The 22,194-nt window shown below is 48.2% G+C and overlaps 1 protein-coding gene across 1 annotated transcript in view; it reads right to left on the reverse strand.

Moving 5' to 3' along the window:
• The window catches only part of LOC102457870 (oocyte-specific histone RNA stem-loop-binding protein 2), a 147,518-nt gene that overhangs the window by 38,072 nt on the left and 87,252 nt on the right, over window positions 1–22,194 (reverse strand). The gene's annotated exons all lie outside the window — the stretch shown is intronic.

Genomic DNA, 22,194 nt, shown 5'->3' on the forward strand with positions numbered 1-22,194 from the left:
GTGCAGTATTTGTCTAAACTGCTGGCTTTGACCTGAATTAGTGACATTCTATTGTTTTTAGGTTTTTACTATTACTTTTGATTTGTATTGCTGTAGTTGCCTATGGAACCTAGTCATGAACCAGGGCCCTGTTGTGCTAGGCTACATCTACACTGCAGGCTTCTTGCACAAGAAGCTTTATGCAGAAGAGATCTTCTGCAAAAACTTCTTGCACAAGAGCGTGTCCACACTGCAAAAGCGCATCGGAAAAGCGATGTGCTTTTGCACAAGAGAGCATCCAGACTGCACGGACACTCTCTCGCAAGAAAGCTCTGATTGCCATGAACAGAATGGCCACCAGAGCACTTGTGCTTCTTTCAATAGGCTGTTTTTGTGCAATAATTCTTGCGCAAAAAGAAGTTATTTTTCGTAGAAAGAGGAATACCTACACTGCAAAAACCCCTCTGTTCTGTCAATTCATTGTAAATTTTCTTGCACAAAAATGCATTTGAGGTGTGGACAAAACAGCTGGTTTTGTGCAGAATCTCTGCAGCGTAGACGTAGCCTCAGAACAAAAGGACGGTCCCTCCCCTAGAAGTTTATAATCTAAATATAATACAAGAAGCAACAGCTGGATATAGACAGATGGGGGAGTACAAATAAATAATGAGACAATATTGATGATAGATACTGGTCACAGCACACCAGTAGCCTACCTTTAGAATTTCAAGGCATTGTATAATTATTAAGCTAACGAATTAACCCCTCCAGCCTTGCCGTGAAGTAAGTATATTTTCTCCTACTTTATAGAAGAGGAGCCTAAGGCAAGGGGTTGAAGTAACCTGCCAATGTCCACATACCAACCCAGGAGTAGAACCAGGAGTAAAGCTCAGGGGTTCCTGGCTCCTAGCCCCTTACTCGGACAGTGAAACAGTTCTGATACAGAATCAAGACAGGCTGGAAGCTCTGAGGTACTGTAGTCACTGTGGATCCTAGAGTGGTGAGCTCATGCATGCCAGACTGGATTATTTTCACTAGCAGTGCTTGTGGGAGCCGTGCATTTGTCCTGAGCCTCCTTGTGCTCCTATACAAAGCCAGAAAGAGCAAGGCAGCCATGGCCCTCCCTCCGCCCCCACACAGCTCAAAGCCCATGCAGTTCCGGAGTCTGAAAGCAGGGATGGAAGATGGGTTGAAAGAGCCACACTGACAACATCTCACAGAACCATAGTTACTGTACAGGGCATCCCCACTATAAGTCACCCCAGTATACATCTGGTCCACATTAAAGTCATTGATGCTTGTAGGAACTGATATGTTATAAGTCTTCCCGTTCCCCACTCTTAAGTCATGAAAAAAAAATGTGTACAAATGAAAGTCAGCCATGGGGGGAAAAATCCCCACTTTAAGTTGTTTCACTGTTAAGTCCAAGTTTTTTTAGAACGTATCTTGGACTTATAGTGAGGATAGCCTGTAGTAAGTAGCTGTTTTCTTCTTGGAGTATGTGCCACTGTGCATCCTACTGGGTGACCAGCAAGCAGCCACCTCTTCCAGAGGGTGAGTCTGAGGAGGATCTGCCCTACTGTTCAGATAAAGAATGAAGCACTACGCCTCCAAACGTGGTGCCTGCCTCTGCAGCCAAGTCAAGTGTGTAACATTTAACAGATGGCAGTAGCTTACTCCTAAGGGTTTTTTTTAAGTACATCAGAAGCAGGAAGCCTGCTAAACAACCTGTGGGCCCCTTGGACAATCGAGTTGCTAAAGGAGCACTCAAAGACGATAAAGTCATAGCAGAGAAGCTAAATTAATTTTTTGCTTCAGTCTTCATGGCTGAGGACATGAGGGAGATTCCCAAACCTGAGCCATTCTTTTTAGGTGACAAATTGGGAAATGTCCCAGATTGAGGTGTCATTAGAGGAGGCTTTGGAACAAATTAATAAACTTAACAGTAACAAGTCACCAGGACCAGATGGCATTCATCCAAGAGTTCTGAAAGAACTCAAATGTAAAATTACGGAACTATTAACTGTGGTTTGCAACCTATCCTTTAAATCAATTTCTGTACCTAATGATTGGAAGATAACTAATGTGACGCCAATATTAAAAAGAGCTCTACAGGTGATCCTGGTATTACAGACCAGTAAGACTAATGTCAGTACCAGGCAAATTAGTTGAAACTATAGTAAAGAATAAAATTGTCAGACACATGGATGAACATAATTTGTTGGGGGAAAAGTCAACATGGTCTCTGTAAAGGGAAATCATGCCTTACTAATCTGCTAGAGTTGTTTGAAGGGGTCAACAAACGTGGACAAGAGGAATCCAGTGGATGTAGTATACTTGAAAGTAGGAATAAGGGATCTTCCGGAAAAGGGCTTATTTTCCGGAGAATCGCGTCTACACTGGCGCTTTTCTCCGGCAAAAACCCCGAGCCGGAAAAAAGCGGCAGCCATGTAAATGCAAATGCCGCGGGGGATATTTAAATCCCCCGCGGATTTGCAATTCCGAAGTGTTTCATTGGCATCCCTTTCCGGAAAAGGGATGCTAATGTAGACACAGCCCCTATGTATAAATGATCTGGAGAAAGGGGTAAATAGTGAGGTGGTAAAATTTGCAGATGATACTAAACTGTTCAAGTTAGTTAAGAACAAAGCAGACTGTGAAGAGAGTCAAAAAGATCTCACTAAACTAAGTGATTGGGCAACAAAATGGCAAATGAAATTTAATGTTGATAGATGTAAAGTAATGCATATTGGAAAAAAAATAATCCCAACTATACATGCAATATTATGGGGACTAATTTAGCTATAACTATTCAAGAAAGAGATCTTGAAGTCACTGTGAATAGTTCTCTGAAAACATCCACTCAGTGCGCAGCGCAGTCAATAAAGCAAACAATGTTAGGAGTCATTAAAAAAGGGATAGAGAATAAGAAAGAGAATATCTTATTGCCTCTATATAAAATCATGGTACATCCGCATCTTGAATACTGCCTACAGATGTGGTCGCCTCATCTCAACAAAGTCATATTGGCGTTGGAAAAGGTTCAGAGAAGGGCAACAAAAATGATTAGGGACTTTGAACGGATCCTATATGAAGCAAGATTAAAAAGACTTGGACTTTTCAGCTTAGAAAAGAGGAGACTAAGGGGGGATATGAGAGAGGTCTATAAAATTATGACTGGTGTGCAAAAAGTGAATAAGGAAAAGTTATTTACTTGTTCTCATAATATAAGATATAGGAGTTACCAAGTGAAATTAATAGGTAGCAGGTTTAAAACAAACAAAAGGAAGTTTTTCTTCGCTCAGCGCACAGTCAATCTGTGGAACTCCTTGCCAGAGGATGTGGTGAAGGCTAGAACTTTAACAAGGTTCAAAAAAGAGCTAGATAGATTCATGGCGGTTAGGTCCATCAATAGCTATTAGCCTGGATGGATAGGAATGGTGTCCTTGGCCTCTGTTTGTCTGGAAACAGATGACAGGAGATGGATCACATGATGTTTACCTGTTGTGTTCACTCCCTCTGGGGCATCTGGCATTGGCCACTGTCAGCAGACAGGATAGTGGACTGGATGGACCTTTGGTCTGACCCAGTATGGCCATTCTTATGTTAGAGCCACAGAGCTAGCTTACAAATCTCCATGGTTGGCACCTTTCTGAAGCATGCTGGCCACATCAGCTGTGCTCCAGTGGAGTGTACTCTCACATCCAGAGGGACAGCTGGGAACAGGTGGAGATTAACTGAAGAGTCTCTATGAGCAGACCATCTGCCGTATTGATACACCTGGTAGGTCTACAAAGAGAAAGGAGAGATACAGAAGGGGTGTAGTCCCGTCTAGGAAGTAAGGAAGAGCTCTGGAAACATTTCACATGTGAATGTTCTTTTCTTCTATAAAAGAGTGAGGTTTCTGAGGGAAACGTGCTGAGGTGATTGACTAATTCCTGGGGAATTCTGAGTATACTTTGATAATGCATGTGGAGTGGTCTCATCATCGTTTCATCCCTGTGAAATTATGTGTATGACACTTGCTGACTCTCTGGGCTGAGATAAGAAGACCATCTTGTTGGTAAGGTGATATGAAGAGCATTTGGACAGAGGTTTGAAAGAAGCCTCTGAGAGACAAAAGGATCACATGAAAGTCCCAGGTGGACAGGTGGTGACAAAGTGGCACACTGTATCCAGGCAAGAGAGAAGGCAAATGGGATGCTGCCTGCACACCGAGAGTAGGACTAACAGTCAAAATTGCTTTGACCAATATGGAGCTCTCATGAGAACAATAGCTTTCTCTCATCTGCTCTTGGATACATCTTAAGGAGATGAGGGATTGAAGAAAAGGCACAGAAGTGGAGACCTTCAGATCATTGAAGGAGAAAAACATCCAGTGAGATCCTGGGATCATTCCCCACATGCTGAGCAGAAGATTTCAGTGTTCTCTTCAATGAAGAAATCAGAATATCGGGTCTCAGTGGATTTCTGCAGTGACCACTTATGGGTGTTACTACACTTCTGCTTACAAAATCTGTTAAGGACATTGTTGACCTCTGAAAAATACAGGGCCAATGGATTCAGAGGGGTAGCTGAGTTAGTCTGTACAGGATAAACTTAAAAAACAACACATAGTATGGTAGCACTTGAAAGCCTAACAAAACAAGTAGATGGTATCATGAGCTTTCGTGGGCACAGCCCACTTCTTCAGATGACCAGCTAGCTGTAGAAGTGGGCTGCTCCCATGAAAGCTCATGATACCATCTACTTGTTTTGTTAGTCTTTAAAGTGCTACCAGACCATTTGTTGTTTTTTAAGGGACAATGGAGTCACTGCATGTTGGTGACACAATTCCCAGAACTCAGGGTATGTCTACACTACAGCACTAATTCGAACTAATTTAATTCAAATTAGTTAATTCGAACTAAGCTAATTCGAACTAGTGCATCTAGACCTAAAAACTAGTTTGAATTAGCATTTTGCTAATTCGAACTAGCATGTCCACATTGAGTGGACCCTGAACCGAGGTTAAGGCTGGCCGGAAGCAGTGCCGGCAGGGCATCAGATTAGGACTTAAAGCGTGGAGCTGCTGTCTCAGGCTAGCCGAGGGCTGTGCTTAAAGGGACCCGACTCCCACCCCAACCTCCACCCCGGACAGACAGTTCTCAGGGGTTCCCCGCTCGCTTGTCTAACTCGATGAGGGACAGCAAAGCAGTCCTGGCTTGGAGTGCCCTGAATGCCCACACTCGGCACATCACAGCACTCGGCCATCAGCCCGGCTGCACTTGCCGCAGGCTGCCATCCGGGGGGGGGTGTCAATCGGGGGGCTGCAGGAGAGCTTCCACCCCGAGGAGCCCACAGAGCCACCCCAGTCCTCCCCATCAGGGGCTTGTACCCCATTCCTCCCTCACCTCCTTCCACTTACTCCTCCCTAGCCCCCCTTCCTGATGTACAAAATAAAGGACACGTGTGTTCAAAAATAGAAACTCTCTTTATTGAACAAAACTCAGGGAGACTGGGAAAAAGAGGTGGGAGAGGGGAAGACAGAGAGTGGGAGAGAGGAGGAGGAAACCTGGGAGGAGGGAGCTGGAAGGGGGAAGCCAGGGGAAGAAGGAGGAGGGGAAGTATCAAACTATGGTACGCCATATCTTCAGTACTGTGTACAGATGTGGTCTCCTCACCCCAGAAAAGATATTTTGGCCTTGGAAAAGGTTCAGAAAAGGGCAACTAAAATCATCAGGGGTTTGGAACAGGTCCCATATGAAGAGAGGCTAAAGAGACTGGGACTTTTCAACTTAGAAAAGAGGAAACTGGGGGGGGGGGATATGATAGAGATCTATAAAAGCATGAGTGGTGTAGAGAGGGTGCATAAAGAAAAGTTCTTCATTAGTTCCCATAATAGAAGGACTAGAGGACACCAAGTGAAATTAATGGGTAGCAGGCTTCAAACTAATAAGCAAAAGTTCTTCTTCAGAAAGCAAATAGTCAACCTGTGGAACTCCTTGCTGCAGGAGGCTGTGAAGGCTAGAACTAGAACAGAGTTTAAAGAGAAGTTAGATAAAGTCATGGAGGTTGGGTCCATAGAGTGGTATTAGCCAGGGGGTAGAAATGGTGTCCCTGGCCTCTGTTTGTGGAAGGCTGGAGATGGATGGCACGAGACAAATGGCTTGGTCATTGTCTTCGGTCCATCCCCTCCGGGGTACCTAGTGTTGGCCGCTGTCGGCAGACAGGCTACTGGGCTAGATGGACCTTTGGTCTGACCCAGTATGGCCATTCTTACGTTTTTTATGTTCAGGGCTCAGGGTTGGGGTCTCACTCAACCACCTTGATTTTCATGCAAACCTGCTCCTGGGTGGCCAGGCTGGCAGCTATCCTGCCCTAGACGGCCACTTTCCTGTGCCTAGTGCGGAGGTCGTGGACGTTGGAGGCTTCCCCCCAAACCTCGATGAGGTCCACGATGTCTGCACTAGACCAGGCGGGCGCCCGCCTCTTGCGGCCCCGGGCAGGCTCCTGGGAGCCGCCAGCCTGGTCCCAGGAAGAGGCGGACGGCTGGGTGGCAGCAGGTGGCTGGCTCGTGCCGTGCCAAGTGCAGGGTCTGCTGGCTGGGTGTTGGCAGGCTTGCACCTGGCATGGGCACTGTAGTCAGACCGTGCCCCTTTAAGGGCTCCGGGGCCGGGAGGGGGCAGACGAGTTTCCCTGGTAGTGCCCAGAGTGGCCACCAGGGCAAGCTGGGCAGGGCTAGCCTCCCACTAGTTTGAATTAAGTGGCTACACAGCCCTTAATTCGAACTACTTAATTTGAACTAGGCGTTAGTCCTCGTAGAATGAGGTTTACCTAGTTCGAATTAAGCACTCCGCTAGTTCGAATTAATTTCGAACTAGCGGTTTGCCTGTGTAGCACCTATCAAAATTAATTCGAACTAACGGCTGTTAGTTCAAATTAACTTTGTAGTGTAGACATACCCTCAGTGGCTTCCAGACAGAGTGGAATTAGCAAGCTATAGCTGAAACAGGGAGAATATTAAATCTAGAACTCTTGGTCTCATTCTGGCTTTACCCTTTTCACCCAGTTGTCCAGGTGAAGTCCCATTTTTCTTATCTGTCCTACTGCCAAGCACTTGGTGAATACTGTCAATGCTGCGGGGAATCCAAAGAGCAGAAGAGCCCTATATTGGTAATAACTGGATGAAACGTGAATCTGATATGCTTCCTGTAGGTTGGATGGATGACTATATGGAAATAGGCATCCTGAAATTCAAGAGCCAAGAAAAGGAAGTTACTCACCCGATGCAATAATGACTATTCTTCGAGGTACATGTCCCTGTAGGTGCTTCACTATAGGTGACGGGTCATCTCTGGAGCCGCAGGATTGGAGATTTTTCATAGCAGTTAGCAGTCAGGCTGCACTCGTGCTGCTGGCAGTTTGACAGTTGAGCATGGCCCAACCCTCTCCCCTCAGTTCCTCATCTACTGCAGAGCAATTGGACTCCAAGTAGCAGGGAGGAAGGAAGGGTTGTAGAGCACCTACAGGGACACACACCTCGAAGAACAATGGTTACTACACCAGGGGAGTAACTTCCTCTTCTTCTTCGGGTGATGTCCGTATAGGTGGTCCACTGTAGGTGACCACAAAGCAATGCTTGCTATGGCTGGTGGGACTCAGAGTCACTGCTTCGTAGTGGCAGATAGACCAGCTGGAGCCACTGATGTGTCTGCCACTAGCTGAGGCATGATGGGGTAATGTTTTGAGAACATGTGGTCCAATAACCAGGTGGCTGCCTGATAAATGTCTTTGAGAGGCACACCATTAAGGAATGCCGTGGATGTTGCTGTAGTACGGGTGGAGTGTGCTCTTGGTGCCGTCTTTAGCAGTTTGTTGCCAAGGGCATGGCACTGGAGGATGCAACCCGCTATCAGTTTGGAAATGCGTTGTGTGCAAATTGGGCTGCCCCTGGAGTAGTTCACAATAGCGATGAACAGATGTGGGGACTTGCGAAATGTCTGAGTCCTGTTGATGTAAAAGGCCAAAGCCCTTCTGACATCCAGGGTGTGAAGCATGGTGTGTGCAGGAGATGCATGCGGCTTTGGAAAAAATGCAGGTAAGACTAAGGGCTCATTGATATGGAAGCAGGTGCTGACTTTAGGTAGAAAGGCGGGATGTGGTCTCAGCATCACTTTGTCTTTATCGAAGACTGTGCAGTGTGGGCCCACCGTTAGGGCTTCTCACTCTCAGGCTCTTCTTGCGGAAGTGATGGCCACTAGAAAAAGCACCTTCATTGTGAAGAGTAGCAGTGGGCATGTGGCCAAAGGTTCAAAGGGGGGGTCTCATAAGGGCCTCGAGAATCAAGTTCAGGTCCCATGAGGGTGTTGGTGGTCTGCAAGGTGAGTAGAGATTCTGAAAGCCTTTAAGTCACAGGATGTGCGAACACTGATGACCCTTCAGTGTGGTCGTGAAAGGTCGTAATGGCTGCCAAGTGCACTTTAATGGAAAACACTGATAGGCTGTCACTCTTCAAGCCATGTAAGTAGTCGAGGGTCATATGGAGGAGGAGATTGCATTGGTGAGGGAGTGGGTGGGTGGCTTGATGCACATGTACTGGAGGTATGGGAACCAGGTCTGTCTGGACTAGGATGAGGCCACTAGAAAGACTTGAGCTGTGTCTGAGCAGATCTTGTGAAGGATTCTGGGGATTAGTCGTACTGGAGGGAAGGCACAGTAAATCAGTTAGTCCCATGGGATCAGGAACGCATCTCCCCTGGATCCCTTTCCCCGTCCCACCCAGGAGCAAAAGCGAGGGCATTTGGTGTTGCTTGTGGTTGCAAAGAGATTGTGGTTGCTTGTCGTTGGATAACCCTACCTGCGAAAAATGGAATCTGACACCTGTGGATGGAGTTCCCACTCGTGATCCGTGGCAAAGTTGCATTTCAGAGTATCTGCCATGGTATTGTTGGCCCCTGGTAAGTATGCTACTTTTAGTGTGACACACCAGTTCCAAAGGCAGATCGCCTCCACATATTGGGATCGGGAATGAGCTCCACCCTGTCTGTTTATGTAAAACATAGTAGTAATGTTGTCCGTAAGAATACAGATGGTTCTGATGGTGATGGATAAGGTAAAGTGCCTGCGTGCATTCCTGATAGCTCTTAGCTCAAGAACATAAGAACGGCCGTACTGGTTTAGACCAAAGGTCCATCTAGCCCAGTATCCTGTCTGCCGACAGTGACCAGCACCAGATGCCCCAGAGAGGGCAGACCAAAGACAATGATCAAGCGATTTGTCTCCTGCCATCCCTCTCCAGCCTCTGACAAACAGAGGCCAGGGACACCAATTCTATCCCCTGGCTAATAGCCTTTTATGGACCTAACCTCCATGAAATTATCTAGCTTCTCTTTAAACTCTGTTATAGTCCTAGCCTTCACAGCCTCCTCTGGCAAGGAGTTCCACAGGTTGACTACACGCTGTGTGAAGAAGAACTTTCTTTTATTAGTTTTAAACCTGCTACCCATTAAGAAGATTGATGTGAAGTAGTGCTTTGTGTGGTAACCATTTGCCATGTGCTGTGTGGTGCTGTAGGTGTGCCCCATCTTACCAGTGAAGCATCGGTTGTGATCTGGACTTATGGCCCAGGTTGAAAGAAGGGCACCCCCGTGAGTAAATTGTAGGGGGATGTCCACCATTTGAGGAATTCTAGCACGTGCCTGAGCTCAACTACTGTTTTGTGCAGTGGGTGCCATGATGACATATAGACAGATGCCAGCCAATGCTGCAGGGCTTGGAAGTATAGTCACGCGTATTGGACCACATAGGTGGTGGCCGCCATATGGCCCATGAGTTGAAGGCCAGTGTACACTGTCATAGTGGGGCTGGTGAGAGGTGTAGTGACTATGTCGCGTCGCATATCAAATCTTTGCTGTGGCAGATATGCCCTGGCTGAGATGCAGTCAAGTCAGACCCCTATGAATTCCAAGTCTTGAACTGGATAGAGGGTTGACTTCTGCTTGTTTATTAGGAGACCTAAGAGGTTGACAAGCTGTTTGGTCTTTAGTATCATATCTGCGGTTTCCATTCTGGAGTGGCCCTTTATTAGATAGTTGTCTAGGTATGGGAAGATCACAACCCCTTGACACCGAATATAGGCTGTGAGCGCTCAGATAGCGACTATGGGCAGGATGTATTGCAATGTGAAAATGTGTCTTATAGGTCGAGGGCTGCAAACCAGTCCTCTCTGTCCAGTGCTGGGATGATTGAAGCCAGTGTGACCTTCTTGAATCGCTGCTTTCACAGGAACATGTTTAGTTTGCAGAGGTCTAGGATTGGTCTCCAGCTCCCTATGTGTTTCTCGTTTAGGAAATAAGTTGAGTAGAACTCCCTTCCCCAGTATGGTTCGGGGACTGCCTCTATAGCCCCTAGATGGAGAAGTCAATCAATTTCTTGCTTGAGGGTTATCTCATGAGAGGGGTCCCTGAAGAGAGACAGGGTAGGGGAGAGGGAGGTGAACAGAATTGAGTATCCCATACGGATGTTTTCTATGACCCACTGCTCTGATGTTATTGAGACCCAGTGATGAAGAAATGGGCATAGCTGTTGTTGAATAGATGTTTTTGGCTTTGTTGCACTAAATGATCGGGGAGGTCGGGCAGGCCCTTGACCAATGTTTCAAATTTTCTGCTTAGGAGCCTTACCATCAGAGAAGCATGGCTGTTGTTTGCGGTTCTTCTGGGTGCGCTGTCTGGAGCAATTGTACTCGTATGGTCTATATTGAGGACGGTTGAAATATGAGTCCCATATTTCTGTTGTAGGGGGTGTAACACCTCCGCTTGCATGGTGGTGTGTACATTCCCAGTGTACGCAATGTGGTGTGCAAATTCTTGCTGCTGTGTAGAATCTCATCGCTGTTGGTCACAAAAACTCTTGTGCTTGTCTAAGGGGAAATCCTCCATCTTAGTTTGGAGTTCCTTTGGGACCCCTGCAGCCATGATGTTCTCCTCATGACCACAACTGTAGAAGTTGCTCTTGCTGCAGTATCAGCAGCATCAGTTGCTGAGAGCAATGCAGTGTGGGCGATGGTGAGACCTTCATGGATGAATGTCCTGAGGATAGGCTTCTTGGGGTCTGGCAGGTGTTCCATAAGCTCAGCTAATTTGGAGTAGTTGTCAAAATCGTGACTGGATAGAAGGGCCGAGTAGTTTGCTTTTCTGAGCTGTAAGGTGGCAGAGGAGTACATTTTCTTGTCAAATTGGTCTAGCCTTTTGTGTTCTTTGTCCCCGTTATTTGATTTAAGGTGAGATGCTTTTGCCCATTGGCTTGCCACATCAACCACCAGTGAGTTCAGCCAGGAGTCAGAGAACAGGAAGTCCAACTGTTTAGGAGGAACAAAATATTTCCTTTGCACCTTCTTGCACATTGGCTGGGCTGATGCCAGTGTTTGCCAGATGTCCTCCTCAGATACCTCCATAATAGCCTCATCTATGGGAAACGCTATTCTGCCTTGGGATGACGGGCAAATATTCTTTAGAACATGGTGTTGTTTCTCCTTGACCTTGTAGCAGGGTCGGGCTTAGTCCATCACCCTCTTCTCCCCCCCCCCCCTGCCTTCTGTCTACTCCCAATTGTCCTTCCCCTCATGCCCCTCTTACGGTCCTGGCTGGGACATTTGTGTTATCGTCTCCTGGTCCTGGTCAGACGGCGTCAGTTGCCCTGGCCCTGCTTGGTCTCCTGGTCCTCCAGACGATTGGCTCCCTTGTGCTCCTCCCAGGGTCGGTCCTCCACTGGGGGCCCCGGCCGGTCAGCCGCACGCAGTGTCCGGTGCTCCCTTGCTCCCCGGGTCCGGCTGGCCACCTGCGGGGGTTGAAAGCACAGCCAGCTTCTGCCCTCCCCCCTCAGCTCCTCCCTTCCTCCTCCCCTTTGTACTTGCCGGCTGGCGTCACGTCCCTGCTCAGCGTCCGAGCCGGCCGGCTCCCTCTGGGTCCCAGGGTCTGTCCCCTGCGCACCCGGCCCTCCACTTGCCACGAATGTGAAGGCAGGTAGTACCAGTTTGGATGCCACTGAGGGTGTGCTGGATAGTGATGCCCTTGCTGGGACGTGGTGGGAGTTGGATGCTGCGAGGGGAACGTGCTCGTCTGTTTATAGTCGATCACCCTTATGCGCCCTGCCCATAGTGTGGCGATGAGTATGATGGCTACGGTGCTGCTCCCTTGATGGGAGGGAGGGGGTGTCTCTGTTCACTCACACGATTCCTGAAGTCCTTGCTCTTTGACAGCACTGGGCTGGCTGCGAGCTAATCGTAGCCTGCACAGGGGGAGGCACTGGAGAAGTCGTTGCACTGGGCGGTGGTGGTGGGGATTTCCAGGGCCGTTTTGTAGTTGGCTCAGCTTCGTTCGCCAGTGCTGCACGCATAGGTGCTTGCTTTGGCGCTGGGGCCTGCCTGTGCGGTTCCCCAGGTGTGGAGGAGGAGCGCACGGGTGCCGTATCCAGGCTGGGTGTCACAGTGGCGGCGTTTGAGGCAGACCTTGGCACCACAGAGAGGGAGATGCCTGCTACGTGTCTCCTGGTCATTCTAGGGGACGGGTTGTGTGGTAGCACTCTGGCTGGTGAGACCCTGGTATTTTGATGCATCTGAGGTGTCAGAGAGGCAGATCTGTGCTTCGGAAGGTCTGCCGTTTGATTTAGTGAAGGTTCCCCTGCAGGCTGTAACGCCTTCTGCAGAAGGGTCATGTGGAGCCTAAGCTCCCGAATCTCTCACCCTGGCTGACAAACTTCGGCAGTGCTCATATTTCTGTCAGGTGTGTGACTCCCCGACATCTAATACAGCAGCTGTGGCCATCAAAGGCCAGTATGGATTCGTTACTGTTGCGGCATGTCTTAATCCCTGCAAGACAGGCCTAGTGGAAGCTGTTGGTGCTGAGGGCTGAGGGCTGAGAGCTGGAGGGAGTGGAGGGAGTTTTTTTTTTTTGATTGAGGAGTGGAGCTGGCTGAGGGAGAGTGGAGCTGCTGCCGCTGAAGTGGTCAGTGCTGGGGAAACAGCTTTTTCCCTATGTTTGTTTGTTTTTTTCTTTGAAGTGGGAAGAATGTAACAAGATGATTTCTCACTGAACCAGGTCAAAAAGTGATCAGCAGAGTGAACATTTTCCTGAGAGGAGAGAAGTGCCTGAAGTGGCAGGAGAGCGGGCGATCGAAGAGGAACTGAGGGGAGCAGGTCTGCTCCATCCGTGACCGAGGGCAGTAGAAGAGGAACTGAGGGGAGCAGGTCTGCTCCATCCGTGACCGAGGGCGGTAGAAGAGGAACTGAGGGGAGCAGGTCTGCTCCATCCGTGACCGAGGGTGGTAGAAGAGGAACTGAGGGGAGCAGGTCTGCTCCATCCGTGACCGAGGGCGGTAGAAGAGGAACTGAGGGGAGTGGGTCAGCTCCATCCGTGACCGAGGGCGGTAGAAGAAGAACTGAGGGGAGCGGGTCTGCTCTATCCGTGACCGAGGGCGGTAGAAGAGGAACTGAGGGGAGCGGGTCAGCTCCGTCCGCGACCGAGGGCGGTAGAAGAGGAACTGAGGGGAGCAGGTCAGCTCCATCTGCGACCGAGGGCGGTAGAAGAAGAACTGAGGGGAGCGGGTCAGCTCCGTCCGCGACCGAGGGCGATAGAAGAGGAACTGAGGGGAGCGGGTCAGCTCCGTCCGCGACCGAGGGCGATAGAAGAGGTACTGAGGGGAGCGGGTCAGCTCCATCCGTGACCGAGGGCTGTAGAAGAGGAACTGGGGGGAGCAAGTCAGCTCCATCCGTGTCCGAGGGTGACAGAAGAGGAACTGAGGGGAGCGGGTCAGCTCCATCCGCGACCGAGGGTGGTAGAAGAGGAACTGAGGGGAGCGGGTCAGCTCCATCCGCGACTGAGGGTGGTAGAAGGGGAACTGAGGGGAGCGGGTCAGCTCCATCCGCGACCGAGGGTGGTAGAAGAGGAACTGAGGGGAGCGGGTCAGCTCCATCCGTGACCGAGGGCGGTAGAAGAAGAACTGAGGGGAGCGGGTCTGCTCTATCCGTGACCGAGGGCGGTAGAAGAGGAACTGAGGGGAGCGGGTCAGCTCCGTCCGCGACCGAGGGCGGTAGAAGAGGAACTGAGGGGAGCAGGTCAGCTCCATCTGCGACCGAGGGCGGTAGAAGAAGAACTGAGGGGAGCGGGTCAGCTCCGTCCGCGACCGAGGGCGAAAGAAGAGGAACTGAGGGGAGCGGGTCAGCTCCGTCCGCGACCGAGGGCGATAGAAGAGGTACTGAGGGGAGCGGGTCAGCTCCATCCGTGACCGAGGGCTGTAGAAGAGGAACTGGGGGGAGCAAGTCAGCTCCATCCGTGTCCGAGGGTGACAGAAGAGGAACTGAGGGGAGCGGGTCAGCTCCATCCGCGACCGAGGGTGGTAGAAGAGGAACTGAGGGGAGCGGGTCAGCTCCATCCGCGACTGAGGGTGGTAGAAGGGGAACTGAGGGGAGCGGGTCAGCTCCATCCGCGACCGAGGGTGGTAGAAGAGGAACTGAGGGGAGCGAGTCAGCTCCATCCGTGACCGAGGCCGATAGAAGAGGAACTGGGGGGAGCGAGTCAGCTCCATCCGTGACTGAGGGTTGTAGAAGACAAACTGATGGGGGTGGGTCAGCTCCATCGGCGACCGAGGGCGGTAGAAGAGGAACTGAGGGGAGCGGGTCAGGCTGCGCTCAACTGTCAAACTGTCAGCAGCACAAGATACCTGCTAACTGCTATGAAAAAGTCTCAGATTCTGCAGTTCTGGAGATGACCCCTCACCTACAGTGGAGCAACCACAGGGACATCACCTGAAGAAGAACCTTGAGCTTGAGCTTGAAGCAAAGGACAAATGGAAGCAAGCATTGCCATCCTGAATTGGAGGTTCTACATGTCTTTGCTGAGCCTCCTCAAGTGCAGAATAGGATAAAAACATTTTCTGTGTTCAGGAGCTTCAGGGGATAGCTGAGTTAGTCTGTTACAGAAAAAAACAACGAATGGTCTGGTAGCACTGTTAGTCTATAAAGTGCTACCAGACCATTTGTTGTTTTTGTGTGTGTTCAGAATGAGAAAACACCAGAATTAAAAGTGTATTAATTTAGATGGCATAAAGGATCCAAACACCCAAAGGTGTTAACATGACACTGAAACTATCCAACATATAACAGTTTTTAAAAATGTCCTGGGTTTGCAATATAGAAACTTCAAGTGCTAAGTACTATGGCAAATACAGCATTACAAATCTTAGTAACCTGGTATTAAAGGTACAAAGAAAAGGGAATACATTTAAAGCACTGGAAATGTGATGAACAGCTGGTCACCGAGTTACAAATGGTCGAGTTATGACTGTTCGCACTTACGACCAAAGCTCCCATGGAGCAGTCGTAAAGACGGTTCTCGAGTTACGAACGCGACCCGCGCTTACGAACAGTACGGTTACTATGTAACTCAATGGGGTCCAAGTTATGAACAGATCGAGTTACGGCCAAGTGTTTGGTCCGTAACTCGTTCATAACTTGGGGAGAGGCTGTATTAAATAAGTATTTTATTTTAACAACATCTCTTTTTCCTTAGCTTGAGAGACTTTTTTAGAAGGAAAAAAGCTTGTTTGACCATCATTAAGGGTGCATCTACACAGCACCCTAAACTCAAACTAAGATATGCAATTTGCACTACACAAATTGTATATCTTATTTTGATTGTATTTCAAAATAGCGTTTTTCAAAATTTGGCGTACCTACCCAGCACCAAATTTCAAAATAATGTGCTATTTCAAGGCATCCCTTAACTCCACAAGGGTTACAGGGATGCTGAAATAACACACCTGTTATTTCAAAAAATATTTTGAAATAACGGGTGCATTTAAAAGATGTGGGGTGGCTATTTCGGGATACCTCTGGTATCCCAAAATAGCCCCACTATCTAGACATACTCTACAATGGTTGAAACAAAATACAGGACTATGTAGCACTTTAAAGACTAACAAGATGGTTTATTAGATGATGAGCTTTCGTGGGCCAGATCCACTTCCTCAGATCAAATAGTGGAAGAAAATAGTCACAACCATATATACCAAAGGATAACTTAGAGAGTCTCATCTCAGGACAAACATCCACTCCGACTGACACCTTGCAAGACTTTTGTTCCACCAGACAAGAATCACTATTCTACAATGGTTAATTGTTATTTGTGGGAGAAAAGAAGTTAATTGAGAGAGGCTGGAGATACTATTCTTGCTATTGCTGATTTTGATCACATTTCCTACAAGTCAAACACACACACACACACAAGGGAAGATAAAATAATTGCAAAGACAGAAAATGCACCTTTTGTCTTTGATGCTGACTCACACTTGCAACTTCACTGCTGGAAAAAACACAGACCTAACGCATGGTCTTATCAGCCACTCCTGAGACCTGGCAAACTCCTGCGAGCCTCTGGCTGTTTAGGGCATTGCTTTTATCTGCCTCTTTCGGGTCACAGGCTTACAACATGTTTCAAAATGTATAGTCTTGGCTGACAAAGCCAGGCTTTTAATAAACAGAAGGCAAAAGGAGAGAATTAGAAAAGAGAAGAAATAAAGTGAGGAACGAAAAGGACACACTGGGTGGATACATGAATGTGTGTGAGACAAAAGTCACACATCCTAGGTAGTGTTTGGCAGGGTGGAGGGTGAGGTCATGTGGCTCCTACTTTCTCTGACCCAGTCTGCTGAGGACAGTTCTCAGGAATAGGATGAAGACTGTTCGGGGTTTCAGGGATCAGTAAGGTAGAAGCCATGCTGATAAAGCTTGCACCTTCCCCTTCTCCTGTCCTTTAGCTCCCCAGCATCGCAGGAGCCAGCCTTTCCCCAAAATGTCTATTTTTGAGAATCCAAAAAGGGAATTGATGGGTGGAGCAGCCTCATATTTTGTCCCTGAGTTGGGCCTATTTCCAACACACACACACTTTTAGTTTATTAATTTCCAGTTCCACTCTTCTTGTTTACCGGGCATAATCTTAACACGCTCCCTGAATTACATCAGTAGTTTAGCTATGATAATTGTCAGCAATGAGTAATTTTTGAAATGTAAACAAAGCATCAATATTTTTCCGTACCATCAGACTTAAAGTGCTCTTGGAAAGATATCAGTGTGTAGGGGAAACTGAGGCAGTCCATGGTATTTTGTTAAGACCTCCTATTCAATCTATCTATCCTAAATAGTGATAGAAATGTAGCCATGTTAGTCTGGTGTAGCTGAAACAAAATACAGGACTATGTAGCACTTTAAAGACTAACAAGATGGTACACCATCTTGTTAGTCTTTAAAGTGCTACATAGTCCTGTATTTTGTTTTATGTATCCTAAATTTGAAAGAGGCTTCGGAGCAACACAGCACAGGCCGTAGCATGACCCTGTCAACCACATTCCAAGGGGCCATAGTCAGATAAGGCACTGGCTGGTATCACAATAAACTTGTTTAAGTTAACGGAGTGTAAGTTGCACTTACTGTCTCCCTATGATAGGTGCTGACAAAAGTCACTGCAGCTTTCCTTTCAGATGGGTTGCACTTCTAGTGCACTTTGGACCTAGGCAATTTCCTGTCAGAGTGAGTGGAGAGCAACAATCCACTAGTAAATTACCCTAATCTATCCTTCTTCGAATAATTTCTACCAATAGGCCGGGAGCCTCATGTTTGGATGAGAAGTGAGCTCCCTGAGGGGGGATATGATAGAGGACAATACAATCATGACTGGAGTGGAGAAAATAAATTAAGAAAAATATTTACTTGTTCCCAAAACACAAGAACTGGGAGTCACCAAACGAAATTAATAGGTAGCAGGTTTAAAACAAACAAAAGGAAACTTTTCTTCAGGCAGCGCACAGTCAACCTGTGGAACTCCTTGCCAGAGGATGTTGTGAACACTAGGACTTTAACAGGGTTCAAAAAAGAACTAGATACATTCATGGAGGTTAGAGCCATCAAAGGCTATTAGTTAGGATGGGTAGGAATGGTGACCCTAGCCTCTGTACATCAGGGCTGGGAATGGGCAAAAAGGGATGGATCACTTGATGATTCCCTTTCTTTTCATTTTCAGTCCCTTGGGGCACCCAGCACTGGCTGGTGTCTAAAGACAGGCCCATTTGGTCAGTGTCCTGGGCTATGTTGGTCATAAGAACATAAGAATGGCCATACTGGGCCAGATCAAAGATCCATCTAGCCCAGTGTCCTGTCTGCCCACAGTGGCCAATACCAGATGCCCCAGAGGGAGGGATCACAACAGGTAATCCTCACATAATCCCTCCCTTGTCATCCACCTCCAGGAAAAAAAGAGGCTAGGGATGCCATTCCTACCCATCCTGGCTAACAGCCATTGATAGACCTAACCTCCATGAATATAGCTAGCTCTTTTTTTAACCTGGTTAAAGTTCTAGCCTTCACCACATCCTTTGGCAAGGAGTTCCATAGGTTGATTGTGCACTGAGTGAAGAAAAACTTCCTTTTGTTTGTCTTAAACCTACTACCTATTAATTTCATTTGGTGACCCCTAGTTCTTATATTGTGGGACTAAGTAAATAACTTTTCCTTCTTCTTCGAGTGGCCCCGTGGGTGCTCCACTCTAGGTGTCGGGTCCCGTCCCGGCGCTGCGGCTCGGAGACTTTTCATAGCCGTGCTCCACCGGCTCGCGCATGCGTGGTTCCCCAGGATAGCGTTCGCGCCTTTGATCAGCCGCGCGCGAGCCAGCAACCGTCAGTTCCTCTCAACCGCCTCAGGTCGCGGTCGGAGCTCCCTGATCTCTTTTTACCACCACTGGTCTACGATCACCACAGACAGATGGGTGCTAGAGGTAGTTCAATCCGGCCTCTCCATCCCCTTTCTCTCTATTCCCTCCACCACTCCTCCCTCCCCGTCCCTCTTCAGGGACCCTTCTCACGAGAAACTGTTGGAACAAGAAGTTCAACGTTTGCTCACCATCGGGGCGATAGAGAGAGTTCCCAAGCAGTTTTGGGGAAAAGGTTTTTACTCCCGATATTTCCTCATACCAGAGAAGTCGGGAGGATGGAGACCCATCCTGGACCTTCGAAAGCTAAACCAGCATCTTCGGAGGCAGCGTTTCAAGATGGTAACCTTATCAACCATTCTTCCATCATTGAACAAGAAGGATTGGTTTGCAGTCCTCGACTTGCAAGATGCTTATTTCCACGTAGAAATTCACGTGGCACACAGACGTTTCCTTCGTTTCCAATTGGGGAGCGAGCATTACCAGTACAGGGTCCTACCATTCAGCCTGGCATGTGCTCCCAGGGTTTTCACCAAGATGTTAGCAGTAGTCGCGGCCCACCTACGCAGACTAGGGATGACAATATTCCCCTACTTAGACGATTGCCTTCTCAGGGGTACGACCTATATGGAAACATGTCATATGGTTCGGACAGTATCCGACGAATTTGCTACTCTGGGTCTTCTCATAAACTTGAAGAAGTCAACACTAGTTCCATCCCAAAATCTCATGTTCATAGGTGCGCGCCTCGATTCAGCTATGGTGCGCGCATATTTACCAATGGAACGTTTTATAATAATCAAAGAATTGATACACACAGTGGTCCTCGCTCCGAAAATTCCCACACGCGTCTGTCTACAGCTGTTGGGGCATATGGCTGCTGCCACCGTCGTAGTGTGCAACGCAAGGTTACGTTTTCGTTGCCTCCAGCACTGGTTAGCCACGGTTTACATCCCGTCAAGGCACAGTGTCCACAGACCGGTAGTGGTACCACTGTATGTCCGGGAATCCCTGCAGTGGTGGACCAATCTTCTCACGGGTGTCCCATTTCATCGCCCTCAACCTACTACACAAATAACTACAAATGCCTCCCTCGTAGGCTGGGGAGCTCACATGGGCAATTCCACGGTCCAGGGATGTTGGTCACCACGAGAAATGCTACTGCACATCAATCTGCTCGAGTTGAGAGCGGTGCGGCATGCCTGCAAGCATTTTCGGTCACACATTCAAAATACAACTACCAGGATTTTAACGGACAACATGGCAACTATGTTTTATATAAACAAGCAAGGAGGTGCCCGATCCCGCTCTCTTTGCGCAGAGAGCATCCGTTTATGGAATTGGTGTATTGCCAACAACACTGTTCTAACAGCTTCCTACTTGCCGGGTGTTGACAATTTAGTAGCGGACTCTCTCAGCAGGCGTTTTCCACACGACCACGAGTGGGAGATTCGCACGGACGTACTCAATCGTATTTTCGCTCGATTGGGATTTCTAACGATAGATCTGTTTGTGACAGAACTCAATTTGAAATGTCCCAATTATTGTTCGAGGGCCGGGATAGGACAACACTCGCTGGGGGACGCCTTCCTTCTCCACTGGGGAACGGCACTACTGTACGCTTTCCCACCAACAGTATTAATTCCCAGGGTTCTCGAAAAGATCAATGTAGACAAAGCTCGGGTAATCCTTCTAGCGCCAGCATGGGCTCGTCAGCCTTGGTTTTCAATGCTCTACCAGATGTCAGTGAAAACGCCATATCCTCTACCTTCTCTTCCGAATCTGTTGACCCAGGACAACAGATCCATCAGTCATCCACGACCAGAGGTTCTACACCTCACTGTGTGGATGCTGGCTGGTTTACCAACTCTGAGCAATCCTGCTCTCAGCGAGTCAAGCAAGTGTTGATGCACAGTCGAAAACAATCTACACAAACTGCTTATACAGCTAAGTGGGCAAAGTTCCAAGCATGGTGTGCGGACAATAACATGGACTCGCGGTTTGCATCCTTACCTTGTATATTGGATTATCTTTTACAACTACAAGACAATGGCTTGGCAATTGCATCGCTACGGGTACACTTGGCAGCAATCAATGCATTCCACCATAGGGATGACGATATTTCCTTGTTCGCTCACCCTACTACAAAAAGGTTCCTGAAGGGACTTTCAAATCTCCACCCTCCCCGGAGGCCTCCTCCTCCCTCATGGAACTTGGATCTGGTCCTACAAACTTTGACTCGTCCCCCTTTTGAGCCTTTAGCGACGGTAACATTGCACTTACTTACGGTCAAGCTGGTATTTCTCCTAGCCCTCACTTCAGCTCGCAGAGTGAGTGAGATAGCAGCTTTTATGGCTTCACCGCCCTATACAGTTTTTTCAAAAGAATCGGTAATGTTGAGGACCTATCCAGCGTTTATTCCGAAGGTGTCTTCTGAATTCCACATAAACGAACCGGTAGTTTTACCATGCTTCTTCCCAAAACCCCATACCTCAATGCAAGCAGCACACTTACATACCTTGGATGTGAGAAGAGCGTCGGCGTTTTACATCGACAGAACACGGGGTTTTAGGAAAACAGACCGTTTGCTAGTGTCAGTGGCGAGTCACTCAAAAGGACAGCCTTTAACTTCTCAGCGTATTTCCAAGCTCATAGTGTTGTGTATATCTATGTGCCACTCGCTGCGAGGGAAGCCTCTCCCCTCTCGTCCCAGAGCTCATTCAACTAGGGCAGTTGCTGCTACTACGGCCTGTCTCAGTGGGGTGTCCTTTCGTGACGTTTGCAGAGCAGCAACATGGTCCTCGCACGCGACTTTTGTGAAGCACTACGCCATAGTCGATCAGTTTACTTCAGATTATTCTGTGGCTACAGCAGTACTGAATCGTGCTGGTAGTCTTGATTCCGGAGTGCTTTAATTCTGTTCTGTGTACTGCTCCGGAGTCACCTAGAGTGGAGCACCCACGGGGCCACTCGAAGAAGAAAAAGAAGTTACTCAGCCTGTGAAGTAACGATTGTTCTTCGAGATGTGCCCCATGGGTGCTCCACGACTCGCCCTTCCTCCCCGTTCCGGAAATTTCTTCTTAATGTTTCTTACAGATGAGCGGATGAGAGGAACTGACGGTTGCCGGCTCACGCGCGGCTGATCAAAGGCGCAAACGCTATCCTGGGGAACCACGCATGCGTGAGCCGGCAGAGCACGGCTATGAAAAGTCTCCGAGCCGCGGCGCCGGGACGGGACCCGACACCTAGAGTGGAGCACCCACGGGGCACATCTCGCAGAACAATCATTACTTCACAGGGTGAGTAACTTCTTTTTACTCTCTCTTTCCATAACAATCATGATTTTATAAACCTCTATCATATCCCCCCTTAGGGCTCATCTAAACTTTTCTGATGTTTTGAAAGAGGATATGCAAATTCCGTGGGAATTTTCATATCTTCTTCCGATCTCACTTTCAAAAATGGAGCTTTTGAAAGT

Source organism: Pelodiscus sinensis, unplaced genomic scaffold, assembly GCF_049634645.1.
Source record: "Pelodiscus sinensis isolate JC-2024 unplaced genomic scaffold, ASM4963464v1 ctg55, whole genome shotgun sequence".
Lineage (NCBI taxonomy): Eukaryota > Metazoa > Chordata > Testudines > Trionychidae > Pelodiscus > Pelodiscus sinensis.